The sequence below is a fragment of the Ursus americanus genome, chromosome 19 (genome assembly GCF_024610735.1).
Source record: "Ursus americanus isolate L20-20 chromosome 19, mUrsAme1.1.p, whole genome shotgun sequence".
Classification (NCBI taxonomy): domain Eukaryota; kingdom Metazoa; phylum Chordata; class Mammalia; order Carnivora; family Ursidae; genus Ursus; species Ursus americanus.
Window position 1 is genome coordinate 6,680,686 of NC_142145.1, and position 19,042 is coordinate 6,699,727.

The 19,042-nt window shown below is 34.7% G+C and overlaps 1 protein-coding gene across 5 annotated transcripts in view; it reads right to left on the reverse strand.

Annotated features, from left to right (window-relative positions):
* Window positions 1-421: 421 nt before the first annotated feature.
* Window positions 422-19,042, reverse strand: part of SOCS6 (suppressor of cytokine signaling 6) — an 828,170-nt gene continuing 809,549 nt past the window's right edge. For all 5 annotated transcript variants that reach the window (XR_015727576.1, XR_015727573.1, XR_015727574.1 and 2 more), the window contains one exon: window positions 422-865. The gene's annotated coding sequence lies outside the window, so the exon portion shown is untranslated. The remainder of the gene's footprint in view (window positions 866-19,042) is intronic.

Consider the following 19,042-nt stretch of genomic DNA (forward strand, 5'->3'; position numbering starts at 1 on the left):
GAAACTCAAAGAATAGGAAAGCAGCATCCAAGCAATAAATCAAAAAAACAGCAGAAATTAATAAAATTTACATCATAAAATAGAAAACAGTCAAGAATAGTTTTTGTAAATATTAATTAACTTGATAAACCCAACTAATATTGTTCAAATATAAAATAGAAAGAAACCAAGGACACTCAGCTAACTCCGCTGGAAAAGCACAAAACTCTTAATAAAGAAAGAAAACCCAAGCATCAGGCATCATTTCAGATACTAACAAAATATTATGATCAACTTTGAATTAACAAGTTTGAAAGTGAAAATAAGATGAATCAATACCTTGAAAAACATACTTTATAACTTGACAAAAGAATAAATAGAATTCAAAATAATTTAATATCTGATAATTAAATAAAATTAAAAACTTTCTTATGGTGAAAAGTTCATGCCCAAGCAATTTCATCAGTAATTTTAATGATTTTTTTAAAGTAATCCAGTATCACTCAAATATTTGAAGAGGACAGAAGAAGAAGAGGACATTTTCGAACCCATTTTGTATCACAAGTTTTGACTTTAATATCAAATCCTGACAAGGACATTGCAACAACAAAGGGCAGATGCCCCCTTGTTATAAATATAGATGTAAAATCTTGACCAAAATATTAGCAAATCAAATCCAGTGTCTAATGTAGAAACTCAAAATCCATCATGAGAAATTAGAGTGTATTACAGGGATAGAAAAATGTTTTAACATTTGAAAATCAATTGACAAATTCACCACAATAGGAAAAAAGGAAAAAAAAAAAAACAACTCATTCTTACCTCAACAGAAGTGCTGCTCTTAGAATTCATTGTAGGGAACTTCTGTAATTTAATAAATAGGTCTCTGAAAAAGAAGAACAAAAAAATTAACTCATAATAAAGGATTGTTTACATTATTTTCCCTTACGGAAAAAAAAATGCATCCTATTTGTGTTCCTATTCAGCATTATATTGGATATTTTGGCCAGTGAAATAAGGTAAGAAAAAAAAAAAGAAATAGAAGAAAAGCATACGAAAGAAGAATCATAATATATTTTTATGAGATTATGACTGAATAGAGAGAAAATCCAAACAAATTATATAACAAAATGATAACTAGTGAACTATAAAGGTCTTCATACAGCATATCTAAATTGCAACTAAGTTGTCCAAAGTTAAAGCCAAAGAATATTAATGAAATCTCATGGCAACCACAAAGAAAAAAATCTATAGATTTTTTTTAGAAAAGATAAAGCTAAGAATATTACTACTGGTGATGGGTAGTAAGGAGGGCACGTATTGCATGGTGCACTGGGTGTTATACGCAACTAATGAATCATTGAACTTTACATCGGAAACCGGGGATGTACTGTATGGTGACTAACGTAATATAATAAAAAATTAAAAAAAAAGAATATTACTACCAAAAACAAAAAAAACAAAAATTGCTACGGAGTGAATGTTTGTGTCCCCAAAACTGTAATGTTGAAAACTAATGTTCAATGTGATAACATTAGGAAGTGAGGTCTCTGGGAAGTACTTAGGTCATGAGGTTGGATGGGGTTAGAGTTCTTACAGAAGACCCTACAGAGCTCCCCTACCCCTTGTGTCCTCACCAGACACTGAATCCGGAAGCACTTTGGACATCCCAGCCTTGAGAACGATGAGAAATAAATGCTTATTGTTGCGTTGTTGATCAGACATCCAGTTTATGGTTATTTTTGTTATAGCAGTCTGTCTGGACTAAGAATTTTTTAAAAAGATTTCATTCATTTATTTGACAGAAAGAGAGAGCACAAGCAGGGAGAGCTGCTGATAGAGAGGGAGAAGCAAGCTCCCCACCTAGCAAGGAGCCCAATGTGGGGCTCAATCCCAGGACCCCAGGACCACAACCTGAGCTGAAGGCAGACGCCTAACTGACTGAGCCATGCAGGTGCCCCTTAGATAAAATTTTTAAAAACCATGACATCATACGGAATAGTGCCCTATCTTCTTTAAAGCTTCTTTAAGCAGATGAATATTAAGATGTGACTTTTAAGGAATTTATCACTGAAAAAAATCTGTAACTTATTGAATAGGGAATTCATTGGGGCCAAATCATAAGACTTGGTATAAAAGGTGGTAGTTTAAGTCATGAAAGTGAATGAGATTAATCAAGAAATGGACATAAGTGAGAAAAATAAAAGCACAAGAGGAATAGGACATCTTAACCGCCCTCTGCCCAAAGGAGGCGATACACTTTTTCACATGAAGTATCTCATGATACAGAGTTAAAATGGCTAACAGGCCAAACTGTTGTCCACCAAGAATTACTCAGATAAATATGCCTGTCTTTTGCATTTTGTTCAAAGTTGACTAGGAAAGGTGACTCAGAATTTTGGGTTTTCTCAATCTATTCAAAGATTAAATATAAGATCCTTTGTTTCCTATTTTTGTCCCAGATTTATTTAAGACAAACTATATATATATATATATATACACACACACACACATATAGTGCATGTTTTGATATCTCTATACATCATGAAAGTGTTGAGCTAATTAATACATCTGTCACCTCATATTGTGTGTGTGTGTGTGTGTGTGTGTGTGTGTATAATATGTGAGTGTGTGTGTGTGGTGAGAATGCTTGATATCTAGTCTCATTAAATTTCAAGTACACATTATTAAATACAGCAAATTTCAAGCATACATTTTTTAAGATTTTATTTGTTAGAGAGAGAGAGTGAGCGAGCACACAAGCTGAGTGAGCAGCAGGCAGAGGGAGAAGTGGACTCCCAGCTGAGCAAGGAGCCTGATGCGGAACTCGATCCCAGGACCCTGGGATCATGACCTGAGTCAAAGGCAGATGCTTAACTGACTGAGCCACCCAGGCGTCCTTCAAGCATACATTATTACATACAGTCACCTTGCTATATATTAGATCTCCAGAACTTCTACATCTTACACCTGAAAGTCCATACCTTTTGCCAAATTCCCCCCATTTCCACCATCCCCCAAACTCTTATGTCCACCACCTATAAGTGGGATCATACAGTATTTGTCTGTGTATTTGTCTTTTTCAATTAGCATAATATCCTCCAGATTCATTCATAAATGACAGGATTTCCTTCTTTTACGAGGCATGGTAACATCCGTGCTGGGTTCTATCTATTATCTTTCAGCTTCACATTATCCTTCTACATACTATTCTCTGTAGCATCAGGGTTGTAAGCCTACCGAAAAACAAAACCAAACACACAAGCCAACAAAACAAAGCCACAAAACAAAAACCAACAATAACCAAACTCTTACCCCACAGTTCCATGAGTGAGCTGCCTCTCACACAACCTGCCAAGGGAAGTCAGACCAGAGGAAGGAGACAGGAAAGGAAACATTTATTTTTCTGTTCCTGGTAATTCCTGTGTTAATAACAGAAGCATTGAGGGACTTGAGGGTGACCCCAGGGGTGTGGGCTCTCAGCAGGAGAGTGGACCCCCATTTTTCTGATCACTGGTGATGCTCTTTTAATAGCAGCTGTGCTGGAAACTGGGACCCCCAGCAGGTTCACGGTCCATATGGGCTGAGTTTCCATCTGAGCTGTAAAAGCTTCATGATCTTTGATAACAACTCTCTCTCCTCTTTCGCTCCCCCAGCCTTTCCAATCCAGTTGCAACCAATTCCTGTGTGAAAACTCCCTGGATTAGAAATATCTAAAGTAGTTTTTATATTTCAAATGCTGGATTACATTAGAACATGAATATTTCACATGTGATATGAATTCAGTAAATACTATTTCCGTTAGGAGTGGTCATTATTCTTGTCATCCTAAAGAAATAGCTTAAAATGACCACTTTTTGATTCCTGTAATTTTGCTTCTTTTGTCTATTATCAGTTTTTATCAAGAATTAGGACTGGAATGTTTACTCTTTCGAATGATGTATTCCTAAATAAACATTATTTCCTGAAAATTCTCATAGATCGTATACCACGTAGTTTCATAGATTTCTGGATGTAGGGGTTTTCTAGGGATTAAAGAGCTTTAATCTGAATCCTAAAATTTTCCTCAGTGGAGGTGAAAAGCAGAGACTACATATTTCCTAACATGCTTATGTAGAACAATTTACTTAGTACTCTATAGTTAAAATTTAACAAAACCATTCATTAACTCCTTCCTCTCAAGAAACACCAAGGGAAGGAACATGATACATTGGTTCCTATGCATCTAAAATAAGTGTCCATTTTAAAAAAATAAATGTTTAAATTTCTGGAATTCCCCTAAAAATAATTAGTTCAAATTGACTATTTTCATATTGTTTATATAGATACACAGATAGATACAGATATTCACCTCACTCTGAAATAGTTTGATTAAAAATCAAGGTATCTAGTTTCCCAGGACAATAAAAATAATTAAGAAGCAGTATGTTGAAGAAAACTGAAATGAGAATGTTATTGTTTATAAAAAGAGTAATTAAATGACAAACTCAATATCCTTCTCACAGGATTTCAAAGTTAGGCTTTTATTCTGTTTCACAGACAATATTTTCAAAAAGTCGCTGAGGTCAGAAAGTGTTTGCTTTGTAACATAAATTCAGACAAACGCTAAAATCTAGCCCAACTTTACAGAAAATATTCCTCTCAAATTTCATAATGGGTATTCTATAGGGGCCAGGCCCAAGACATATTTGATACAAGAGTGTCATCAATGCTAACTATTAATGGGAATATTTGGTTGTCCAAAGGAAGAGAAGCTAACACCAGTGTTCCAGATGGTGGGATATTGTGAATGCTTCTTTCTGTTATAAAACACACCTGACTGCAAGGCTAGAAAGCTAATAAAAATGGCCATATGAACCTTCATAAATCAAAGCATATTTATTTCTCTTGCAAGTTTTTTTGTTGGTTTTTGTTTTAGGACAGGAATACCATAAATGAAACCCATTAAAACCTGGGGCATGTTAATATTAGACCAGATATAGTAAGAACATTGTATATAATATGTGAGAAAGTTCTTCCACTGATTTAAATGTCTCATACACTTATACAAACATTTTATTACTGAGAATTGCCAAATGTGGACATTTATTACTGCAGATGTAACAAATGGACTAGAAAATACATTTATGGACAACTTGCTTAGTCCTGAAACCTAAGACATTTTGGGTCTCAAAAAAAAAAAAAAAAAGCCAACTGCTAATGTTATTGTACCCTTGAAGGCAGAAAGTAGAGTTTATGGAGGGTGAAATAAGAGATACTAAATGATGCAGCTCAACTGCGTTTACCACCTAAATGAAATGCAAAAGAGCTTGATGAGGAAATCAAGAGTGAAAAAAGGTGCTTAGGCTATGAGAGATTTTCAGGAATTCAAGGCAATGATCTCAATAATGTTTATCCAAATAGGTCATGACATTTCATAAATCAAAATAAATTGATTCATTTCCTTTTTTCATTTTAGTCAAGTGGAAATAAGCATTTAAAAGAAGATCATTGACTCTATATATTTGGTACCTGTAAAATCAGTGTACTGCCAAGATTTTTCATAGGATTTCCTTGGCCAGATAATGGAGATGTCAGACCATATTTCTAAAACAGGAGTATTTATTTAAAGAATTATAAGGAACATTCAAAGTACTATTAAAATATAAAAAAATCTTATGTTAAATAATATAAAATCATTTTATTTAATTGGGTCAAACAACTTATTTCCAGGTCTTCCTTTATTCCAGGTCTTCCTTTATTCTGGCAAGACTTTTACTTGCCAGAATCAGGGTTGTACCAGATTGTTCAGTTGCTTTTACCACCAAAGAAGCTCAGTTCTTCACAAATGCATTTCCATTATCAAGAGCAGGACTTCCTCCATGCCACTGTATCCTTCACAATATAAATGGCATACCCTTAATCTCTGGTACCTACATTTCTATTTTTAGTTACAGAAGCAGAACCTGTTTTCCTACATGTATACTAACAACCATTATTGATTTTGGTACTAACCCTCTTTGAACAGAATATTAACTATAACACATAAAATTATAGTAAAAGTTTTTGAGCATGGGAATAAAGCAAATTACTCTATGAATTATATAGAATAAAAAGGAAAATACTTATATTTTCAGGCAGTTTTTCATAGTATATATACAAATGGATTGGACCATGAAGTGACCCTTTCTTGCAGTGTAATTTCATTTTATGCAGTTTTAATGATCTTCCAAATGAGATTTCTTTACAACAGTTCCTTCTTCGAGGAATGAGGGGTTATTGTTTAATGAGTACAGAGTCTGGGTTTGGAAAGATGAAAAAGTTCTGAAGATGGATTGTGATGATGGTCGCACAGCAATGTGGATGCACATATTGTCACTGGATTGTACACTTAAAATGGGAAACTTTATGTATATATTACCACGATTTAAAAAAAAAACAGAGAAAGTATACCTTTTTATTAAAAGAGAGTCTGTAGCTTTGGGGACCATTTCGTTTTGCCCCTCACATCACTCTTGTGACAATAAAAGATTCTTGTTTACTTTTCCCCTTGGTTATACGAAAGAGTCATTAGAAAAAGAGGTATTATCAATTCAAGAGCTGTGAGGGTCAAGTCCAAGCATTCTCATTCAGAGATGTTTTGAAAAAGTCATACTCAATGACACAGCATGTGTGCAGAGTCACACTGGACGATGCCATCGGCAGGAAAGCGGACTTGGCTATGAACAGGGTACAATGATTTTTTTCTACTCATTAGCAGAGTGATGTTGTTTGACTCTATATATGACGTGTCCTAAAATAAAATAGATGTGTCCTGAAGCAAAACCTGTCACTGTTGGAAATTATGCTTTCATTCATTCATTCATACATAATTTACTAGGAACCAACATTAGGTGATGGGAAGCAAGACAAAGTAAGACACAATCATAAAGCTCACCACTTACGGAATAAATATTCTTCTCATATAAGTAGCTTTTTCAACATTTCACACCAACCCTATAGAGATCCCTCAGGTACTGCCTCCGGTTTGTGAAATGAGGGTAATAGTTGGATTTGCCCCATAGGTCATGGTGAGGATTAATCCACATAAATGATATCTCATTGTCTCGCACAAATTTACAGTCAGCAAACATTAGCTGTTATCTTCATTATTAGCAGGTGTTATTTAATACAGGATAAAATACCTAGCAGTTTCCAGAAAGAACAGAATCACTAAACTTAAATATTTTTAGCTGAACTATGACATAGGAAATGTTTGGTAGAGAATTTAGACATGGATGTTCGCATTTAGGTAAAAATCTCTTAATAGTAAGCATAGTTCAAGACAGTACACTCAAACCGTTCTAAGAGTAAGAAAAAGATTTAAAAGAAGATCAATTATTTCAGAATATATTTGTGAATAAGATAGGAAAATATGGGATAAATGGTAATTTGATTAGTGAATGTGTACCTAATTATGTAGCTATACCCAAAGGATAAGGATTAATGAATTAATACCAACTAGAGGAAATTTGCTAATGACCTGAGTCAATAGTCCATCCTGAATATTATATTAATCCTGCTGTTTAGCATATCCTATAGGGTTTATCAACTGAATAAATCACTGCTATCATGTGATTTCATTATATACAATAGAAACATAATAAGGATCTGAAAATAAATGATCGCTTCCAATGATGACACAAATCTGTCAAGACGAAATTATGTGGATATAAATGTAAGTTGCTGGACTTGTACCTGAATATTCCAATGAAGAAGTTCAAGGATCCTCAAGGGGGGAAAGATTTACTCTCTGACAAGTATTTATCCCCTATGGCTGTGATTAGAATCAGTTAACAGTATTCTACTTGGGTTACTTTGAGAAATAAAGAAGATGTTGCCTATAAAATGCTTTGTGAGGGGCGCCTGGGTGGTGCATTCAGTTAAGCGTCCAACTCTTGGTTTCAGCTCAGGTCATGATCACAGGGTTATAAGACTGAGCCCTGTGTGGGGCTCCACGTTCAGCATGGAATCTGCTTGAGATTCTCGCTCCCTCTCCCTCTGCCCCTCCTGCTTGTGCTCCCTCTCTCACGCTCTCTATAATAAATAAATAAACCTTTAAAAAGTATAACAAAACAAAACAAAAAATAAAATGCTTTGTGAGAGCCCAGGCAATAGAAAATATTAAATAATTGCTAAATCTTTTAAACAGCAGAATGTGAGGGGGAAAAAAAGAACAAAGTTCTTGGTTGTTTACAGTTTCAATATAAGCCAGCAATATAAAGGGGCTACAAAAAAAATTTATTTTTTTAACTGTATAAGATAGAAAGAGTAAGTAATAAACACAATTTTCTTCTGGAGCATACAACCCATTACAAAGTGCCATTTTTGAGGAGGGAATTGAAAGGTTGGCACATATTTGAAAAAAATATATAATCAGAATGTTTCTAGGTTTGTACTCCATGAAGTAAAGTAAAAGTTGAAGGATGCACAGAACAAAATTTGGAGAAGACAGTATTTCAAAATAAAAACATGATTTCTTAAAATACTTCTCTATGAAAGTTTCTCTTTGCACACTGATTCCTTTTGTTTCTCTCTAAATAAATTAAGTAAAGACAGTATAGATGAACAAATTATAGTTTAAGACAACTAACTTCTTAAACAGACACCAGTGATCTCATTGAGGTTATGTAAGATTCTGAGTGTACCATAATATGATTTAAAGTATACTAATGATGCAAACTATTGGGAGATACAGAGCCCTCTGAGATACAGTGGAAGCCATGAGATTTTGCCAAACCATGAAAGAGAAAAAAAACAGCCTAGTACATATCAGGCCATATGCACAGACCCTGTAAAATTCTATAGTACTCAAAGAATCCAGTTTAAGAATCTTTGACCTAGGTGATCTTTACTGTCTTATTAATTTGATTTTTTAAAAATTTCCAATATGACCAAGATATCATGATGTGGCAAACACCATTTAAAGTGTTTTGATTTAGAGTTTTATTCTGTTGCTTATTTTTCTATGGGATCAATCCAAGATCACAATAAATAATATGATTTTACATGATGTACTGTATTACTTTAGTAACAATAATTTTCCCAAAATTCCACATCTAATGAAAATATAAAACTATATCCAAGTTTACAGAAACTTTAATTCTCAAACAAACTCCATGAAAAAACTGTTTGAAGAGTTAAAAAAATAATTTGAGACAAAGTGGGATATTAGAGCCAGGAGATAATGGTACTTACTAAGCTACTAGTAAAGTAAAAAGAATTCTCAGGCAACAGCTATTCAATGAAGTGAATCTCCAAATCAGATATTTCTCATAAAATCAGTTGAAAATTAAACACATTTTAATATTTACAAATTATTCAGTGAAAATTATTTATGTATTTATGCATGTATTTTTTTTAATGTTTCAAGCTTTTATTTAAATTCTAGTTAGTCAACATGTAGTGTAATATTAGTTTCAGGAGTAGAATTTTGTGATTCATCACTTACATATAACACCCAGTGCTCATCACAATGAGAGCCCTTGTTAATACCCATCACCCATTTAGCCCATCCCCTCCCCTACCTCCCCTCCAGAAACCCTCAGTTTGTCCTCTATAGTTAAGAGTCTGTTATGGTTTGCCTCTTTTTTTTTTCTTTCCCCTACATTCATCTGTTTTGTTTTTTAAATTCCACATATGAGTGAAATCATATAGTATTTGCCTTTCTCTGATTGACTTATTTCACTTAGAATAATACACTTTAACTCCATCCATGTTGTTGCAAATGGCAAGATTCCATTCTTTCTGATGGCTGAGTAATATTCCTGTGTGTGGTGTGTGTGTGTGTGTGTGTGTGTGTGTGTGTGTGTGTGTATACATATATATAGTGTACACACACATCACCTCTTCTTTATCCATTCATCAGTAGATGGACAGTTGGGTCTTCTCCATAGTCTGGCTATTGTGAATGCTGCTATAAATATCAGGGTGCATGTGCCCCTTCAAAATTTTTCACATCCTTTGGGTAAATACCTAGTAGTACAATTGTTGGATTGTAGGGTAGATCTATTTTTAGCTTTTTCAGGAAACTCCATATTCTTTTCCAGAGTGGCTGCACCAGTTTGCATTCCCACCAACAATGCAAGAGAGTTCCCCTTTCTCCACATCCTTGCCAACATTTGCTATTTTCTGTGTTGTTAATTTTAGCCATTCTGACAATTTATTTATTATAATGGTATCAGAAACCCCGAAATACTCCAATCTCTATAAAATAGTTTCTTATCCTTAAGCAAATTAAAATTGTGGTTGTGGAGAATTTTTTTAACTCACTATTCTTATGTATTTATTCTTCCAAATACTGCTTTGGGTTAGCTTGTCATGGTCTAAATGTAAAATATCTTTTTTTTTTTTTTTTTAGTTTCACTCATTTATATATTTTTCAGCTCATTTCAATTGACACTCAGTGATGATTGTGCATGAAGTGTATTTATGGAGAGTGGGATGGGTCAGACATTCTGTGATTATTCATGTGACCATTTCTTTTTTTTTAATAATAATTTTTTATTATGTTAGTCACCATACAGTATATCCTTAGTTTTTGATGTACTGTTCCATGATCATGTGCTCATTTCTAATGTCTACAACAGAACAAGAAGAAAGCACATAAATGTCTATGTTTGTTGGTGAGGATGGGGATGGAGATGATGATAAAACCTCTTTTTCTGCCCACTTCTATCACTCTTCCCTTCACTTCCCATATCAGACAAGGATATAGTATTCTGGGAATATCATTTTCATTTTTTCCTTGCACTATTCAACTTTAAATGTGGTTCATAGTAGGTTATGAAAAACTTTAGAAGATGAGATAGTTCACTTCCTTGTTTTAGATACAAACCTTATAAACAGACACAATTACCATATGTATGTATATGTATATATATACATATACATACATGTTTTTGTGCATGTGAATGCATGTATACCTATAACTTTTATATGAAAGAAAAAATGTTTTCCCTGTTTTCAGATCCTTATAACCATGCAAGGAACATTTAGATATAAATTTTCTCCATGACTCTAGTTACTTTTTTCCAGTCACTCAATTTTTAAAATTATACATCTGATACCTTGCATGATCTCATCTCAAAATTCAAACCTATATTTTCTACTTGAGCACAAGGAATTTGGCAACTCAGCCAGAGTGCTTCTATTACCAGTACTAATTATTTATACTCTGACTAATAATGATGGTGTACTAGAGCAAGCTGTGATCTTTCTATCCAATATAAAGCCTTTGATTCACTATAAAACAAAAGAATATAATTACATGGTCTGTATTCCAAGAAAACTAGATATTTTTAAACATAAGCAGAAATTAGCTTAAATAATGGTATGTCAGGATACATAGCTTCTTAAAATTTTTGTTTTGTCTTTTGCTTCAAATTTCTTGGTCAGAATGTGACATAATTTCTCTTAAACACAAAGTGCAGGCAGGCCACTTGTTGAAATTTTTCTCTTTCAGAATATCTTTAGGTCCTGTGATATAAATTTAAATTATCACAGAAAATATATTAAAAGTTGATTTTTTAAACTACAATTTTCCAGGTCTTTATAAGGATAAAATCAGTACTTCAATGCACATTGTGAGTGCATAATCAATAACTGAATGATTATTACGTTGATTTACTATACATACCGGGCACGCTTTAAAAAAAAAAAAAGATTATCTATCTATCTATCTATCATCTATCTATCTATCTATCTATCTATCTATCTATCTATCTATCATCTATCTATCTATCTATCTATCTATCTATCTATCTATCTATCGAAGAGAGAGAGCACGAGCAAGTGAACAGAGGGAGGAGCAGAAGGGCAGAAGGGGAGAGACAAGCAGACTCCCAGTCGAGCACAGAGCCCCATGGACATGGGGCTTGATCTCATGACCCTGAGATCAGGACTTAAGTAGAAATCAAGAGTCGGTGGCTTAACCACTGACCCACCCAGGTGCCCCATACATACTGGACACTCTTTAACAGGAACAGATATGAGGTATTTTCTGGCAATCAGGATTTCACAAACAAGTGAAAAGAAAAATGTACAATTGAGTGTTTTAAGAAGTCTACTACAACAAAGTTATGAATGGAGAGTCATTACACAAAGGATGGTGGATATCTCTGAGTTGGCTTGGAAATGTACAGCAAAGGGAAAAATGAAACAAAAGAAAAATTACGTTTTGCTAATTATGGAAACACTAGACAGCTGGGTAATAAGGTATTCGGGACGAGTAGTTAACATGGGGTTTTTTTTTGAGGGAGAGTGACAATTTCAGTACAGTTTCAAAACAAGATTCAGGTCAAGAGAGATACAGCAGGTAGATTTGGGAAGTCTATGAAAGGCGCTCTATCGAATATACTGAGGAACTTAAATCATGTGAAATTAGCTGGAGCTTACAATAGTGTACTGATAAGTGGGGCATGATACGAGCTACAATTCTACAGGGTATTAGGTTCAGAACATTCACAGACTTGAGAGAATACTGATGTCGGTTTTCATTTGTCTCAATCTTGTAACTGGAAACTTCCTGAGTAAAGCACCCTGACATTTATCTACAACCTCTCCTCCTTACAGAACTCATCAGAGATTTATGGTATCATAAAGCTTATATACCCTCTTTAAAGTTCACATATGTACTTCCATTGCCCCACGCTAAAACAGTTGATCAATTTATAACAAGGGAAAATACAGATTAAGTAACCTTGTTACTGGAAATTACGACATTTTATTTCAGCTAGAATGCCTTGCCATAGCTATGAGGAATATCTATTCCTTAAGGGGGAGTGAAGATTAAAATCTTCCTTCCTTGGGTTCTTTGAGGTAAATGAGGCCAGAGAAAAGTAAATTGTGTAAGAACTTGAGAAGACTTTCTACCTTAGGCCTACCTGGTTTGACTCTTATAGCTTGGTTGAAGAATAACTGTACATATATTTCTTTCAAATATAAAAATAAATCCAGGGGCGCCTAGGTGGCTCAGTAAGCTCAGGTAATGATCCCAGAGTCCCAGGATTGAGCCCCCGCATCTGGGCTCCCTGGTCAGCAGGGAGTCTGCCTCTCCCTTTCTCAACTTTAATATGTGTAAGTTTGTTTCTTTATAATCATATGTCTTTTGCTTCAAGTTCTCCATTGGTAAACTTTTCCTTTTTTCTTCTTTTTATAAATCTTTTCTCTTTTTTCCCCTTTTTCTCCTCCTCCTGTTCCTCCTCCTCTTCTTCTTCTCCTCTTTTTTGACCGAATTAAGTTTTTTTCACTTGTCTCTGTAGTTTCCTTTGGTTTGTTTCTTTGATTTGTTAGTTGTCAGCCACTCCAAACAATACTAAAATAAATTTCCTTATACAAATACACTTACAGATGAGGGCTGTTATTCTTGCACAAGGGAGTCACAAAACTTTGATCATAAGATGAACTTTTTTTAAAAATAAGATTAACCTTTAATATTAAAAAAATTACAATCTAATTTTCCCAAACAGCAGTAGTAATTCACACTTCCTTTAGAAATAATGTGAGAAGCTATGGATGCTATAGAATTTCTTTTACTTATTGATCAATTTGATATATTCTGATTTGCTTTTGCTGAATTACTAAAGCACTTGAATGTTTTAATTATTACCCTGATTGGGCATTTAAAATTATTAAACAGTGATTTGCCAATTCAGGGACTTTGTTCATCTTATTTTGTGGTTTATCTCCCCCCGCTTCCAGTTAACTACTATCTTTATATTATAAATGTTTAGGAAGTTTTTTTTTTCCTTAAATAATTTGGAGACATTTTAGTCCTCTTTTATGATGCCTTGAATATATATGCTAAAACTGTCAGTCTTAAACTCCCTGGCTGTTTAGCATCCTATCCTTATTGTTGTAAGCTCCATGAATATAAATATATATATGTATATAAATATAAATATATATATATACACACACACATATATATACTTATTTTTGCTTTTTTTTTAACTCTTACTCTCTTGCTTTCTCTCACAATTTGTCCCACTAACATTCCTTTTCAACTCAGTGAACTGATCATTATTCACTACTTGTTTTTAAAGATTTTATTTATTTGAGAGAGAGAGAGAGAGAGGGAGAGGAGAGGGGCAGAGTGGGAGGGAGAAAGGGAGAGAATCCCAAGCAGACTCTCCGCTGAGCACGGAGCCCCAGGCGGGGCTCAATCTCAAGACCTCACAACCGTGAGATCATGATCTGAGCTGAAACGAAGTGTCAGATGATTAACCAACTGAGCCCCCAGGTGCCCCATCATTTGCTACTCTTAACTAAAACCTCAAGACTTCCCTTTGCATGACATGGCTCTTTCCTCACCTCATTTGCCACCAGCTAACTCTAAAATAGTCTGACCACCTCCATGCTCTCAGCTCAGATGTCACCTACCTGGTGGAGCCTTCCCATACCATCCAGCATCACCAGACCTGCCTTTTCATTCCCACACCCGACAACAGCATCCTCATAATCACTTCCAAATGCCGTGAATTTCTTTCCTTTTCATGTCACAATGTAAGATGACCACAGATAACTAATACATTTAAAGCAACTTTTAATTCCTATTATTTGAAAATGATATTTAGCCATAATAAGTACTCATTAAATATGTATTCAATGATGGATTCCCTAGGATTTTCTGAATATAAGATCATGAATCTACTCTGTGTGTGTGTGCACGCGTGTATGTACAGAAATGGCACGGTTTAAGAGAATAGTAATTTGAGTTTTTAAAAATTCTTCCTTCTGTGCATTTTAGATCTGTGCAACTGTTTTTAAGATAATTTTTATCCACTATTAATACAGTGCTGGCCTGAGTCTTAGTTTCCTCTAAATTACCATTATATGCATATTGGACCTCATCTTTCTGATCACTATGTATATAAGTTGAATTATATACATTTAATTTCATATATAATTTAACACATAAATTATATATGATAAATATATTAAAGATAATTTTAATCTCTTATCTGATACTATATTAAATCTATTTCATTGATGATAATATCATGAGCTCCACCATCCAAAATATTAATTATCTCTTAAGCTGTGTCTAATCTATGTTGAAGTCTTACCTAGATTTTATTCTACTCAAATGCTATTGACGGAGATGGATCAGCCTTCAGAGGTTCTCCCCTAACCATTTCATGTTTATGCTTCCTCTTGTGGTCCAAAGAAATAGCTATCCTGTTTTTGGTTGTGGATATGCCATTTTACTTTTGTTTTTAACCCTTTTACTGTTATTTTGATAGTGATGATATTATTACTTAGTGATTAGGTCAGAGAGGGATCCTCAGAGTGTAAACTCACTACAACATCCTGACTAGAAATTTAATGAGAGCCTTTGATACATCAACGTCTGTTACAAGTTGAACTGTGGCCCCCAAAATATGTTGAAGTTCTATCCCCCAGTATTTGTGAGTGGGACCTTATTTGAATATAGGGTTTTTGCAGATGGTCAAGTTAAGCTGAAATCATTAGGGTGGGCCTTAATCCAAAATGACCATGTCCTTATAAAATGGGGGAAATGTGAACACATAGAAAGATAAGCATATAAAAACATTGATGTGGACACACAATATCACTAAGCCACTATGTAACATCAGCCATTTTGAGATTATAATATTTAATGGACTGTCAAAATACTTTCTATAAACTTTGCATATATTTAAACACACACACACACACACACACACACACCCATATTAATGGTGCTTACACAGAAAATAATATTATATTTACAACAGTGAGGTTTAAGTGACAAATCATTCAGGGAGCTCTAAATACTGCCTTGGGAATACTTTCTGCTTTCTGGAAGATACTTTTGAGATGACAGGTTAGCACAGTTTTCCTTGATGTGCCTTCCACTTCTTCCTCACCTCAATTCTCATTACAGGCTAAAATAAAAAGAAACCAGAGATACAGGAAAACAAAAATAGTTGTGATGACATCTGAGAACTCTACCACTTTTTGTACAAGCTACTTTCTTTTTCTTTAGCCTTCCAGATTTTTTATCTATAACAGAAAATAGACATTATATTCTATCTCTAAGTCCACGTCTCTCTCCTGAAACTGAGTGACACAGTATTAAGCACTTGATAAATCTTGAGCCACTAGCTTAATTCCTTTCTTGTTACCCCACTCTTTTTTTTTTCCTGACATGACAAATAAAGCAAAAGCAGAACATTAAAAAAAAAATCTTCCAGAGAAAAATAAAAGACAATTGCCTTGGTTATTAGAAGTAAATTACTATCCTGTATCATAATGTAGAAATATAGGACAGGTTTTTATTCCTTTTTATTATTGGTGCTGAATTATTCAGTGGTACCCATTAGCAATATGATAACATGGTGATTTTATATTTAGACTTTCTTGTAGACACCACCAGCAGTTTGTTTGAACACCTGACAAGTTGACTGTGCACTGACTCAGAAATGATAAAAATTAGTGACCAGGATAAATTGGTGAAACCTAGTCTTACTTTCTAAAAATCCATGCCTAGGAAAATATTCTCCCTTAACACTGTCAATATATTTGGTCTTTTTTCTTTTCTTCCTCCTACTTCCCCTTCTCCTCATTTTTTATTGTTATTATCATAATTACTAGGATCATCACCAGTATCATCAAATAAGCAAGAGTCAAGAATGTCTCAATTAAGTTTAAGAAGTAAACTGTGTCTTAAGATGTCATTTTTTCTTATAATGTATTTCTAAAAAATCTGAGATGACCATTTTTCCTGTTTAGCTTCTGATTTTTTTAAAGGAAGTATACATTTTTCTTCATACACCTGCACTATAATTCATAAACTGTCAAGCAAATCCTCTTGCACTTTTTTAAAAAACTCTTGCTTTTTCTGGTTGTTTTATTGCAAAGGTACCAAATTTAATCTTGCAGATATGAAATCATTTCCATCTGTCTGACAAAAAGTAAGTTTTCTTCCTAAGTTTTAGCAGAAGGTTTTCTGTAACTTACTTTGCCCCTATAAGCACAGATTTTTAAAAAATGCTAAGTGGAAGATTTACAGGCATACCTCAGAATACTGCAGGGTCAGTTCCAGACCACTACAATAAAGCAACTATCACAATAAAGCTAGTCAAATGAATTTTTTTGTTTCCCAGTGCCTGTAAAGATTATCTTTATACTATAGTACTGTAGTAAGTGTGCAACAGCATTATGTTTAAAAAACGTACATACCTTGAAGATATTTTATTGCTTAAAAAAAAAAAAAGCTAACCATAGAGTGAGCTTTCAACAAGTCTTTTGATGGTGGAGGCTCTTGTCTAGATGTTGATGGTTCCTGAGTTGTCAGGGTGGTGGTTGTTGAAGGTTGGTGGGTGGCTGTGACAATTTCTTATAATAAGACAATAATGAAATTTACTGTATCAATTAATTCTTCCTTTTATGAATGATTTGCCTGTAGAATGTGATGCTGTTTGATAGCATTTTACCCACAGTAGAACTACTTTCAAAACTGGGAGTCAATCCTCTCAAAACTTGCTGCTGGTTTACCAACTAAATTTATGGGGAATATTCTAAATCTTTTGTCGTCAACTCAACAGTTTTCAAAGCATCTTCATCAGGAGTAGATTCCATCTCAAAAACTTACTTTTTCTTTGCTCTTCCATAAGAAGCAACTTCTCATCTGTTCAACTTTTCTCATGAGCTTGCAGCAAGTCAGTCCCAGCTTCAGGCTCCACTTCTGATTCTAGTTCTCTTGCTATTCCCACCACATCTGCAGTGTCTTCCCTCCACTGAAGTCTTAAACTCTGTAAAGTCATTCAAAAGGGATGGAGTCAACTTCTTCCAAACTCCCATTAATGTTGATAGTTTGGCTTCTTCCCATGAATCATGAGTGCTCTTATGGCATCTAGAATGGTGAATCTTTTCCAGAAGGTTTTCAATTGACTTTGCCCAGATCCATCAGAGGAATCACTATCTGTGGCAGCTGGAGCCAGAATTATTCCTTGATCCATGAGCTGCAGAATGTATGTTGTGTTAGCAGGCGTGAAAGCAACTTTGATCTCATTGTACAAGTCCACTGGAACTCTTGGGTGACCAAGTTGTCAACGATCAGCAATATTTTAAAAGGAATCTTATTTTCTGAGGATTGGGTCTCAATAGTGGGCTTAAAATACTCAGTAAACCATATTGTAAACAGATGTGCCATCATCCAGGCATTGTTGTTCCATTTACAGAGCACAGGCAGAGTAGATCTACCATAATTCTTAAGGGCCCTAGGATTTTCAGAATGGCAAATGAGCCCTGGCTTCGACTTCAAGTCACCAGCTGAATTAGCCCCTAACAAGAAAGTCAGCCTGTTTCTTGAGGCTTTGTAGGCAGGCCTTGATTTCTCCTCTCTAGGTATGAAAGTCCTAGATGGCATCTTCTTCCAGTATAAAGAAAATGCTTCATCTACACTGAAAATCTGCGCTTAGTGTAGCCACATTCATTATCTCAGTTGGATCTTCTGGAGAACTTGTGGCAGCTTCTGCATCAGCACTTGCTGCTTCCCCTTGTACTTTTTTATGTTATGGAGACAGCTTCTTTCCTTAAACTTCGAGAACCAACTTCTGCTAGCTTCAAACTTTTATCCTGCAGCTTCTTCACCTCTCGGCCTTTACAGAATTGAACAGAGTTAGGGCCTCTCTCCAGATTCGGCTTTGGCATAAGGGACTGTTGTGGCTGGTCTGATTTGCTATCCAGACCACTACAACTTTCTCCCTATCAACAACAAGGGTGTTTCATATTCTTATCATTTATGTGTTTACAGTACTAGCGTTCTTAATTTCTTTCAAGAACTTTTCATTTGCATTCATAATTTCATTAACTCTTTAGCCCAAGAGGCCTAATTTGGGGGCTATCTCCACTTTTGACATACCTTCCTCACTAAGTTTAATCATTTCTAGCTTTTGATTTAAAGTGAGAGACATATGATTCTTCCTTTCACTTGAACACTTAGAATCCAATGTAAAGTTATTAACTGGCCTATTTTCAACTGCGGGGGGAATAGGGAGAACTGAGGAGAGAGAGAGAGGGACATGGAGGGATGGGC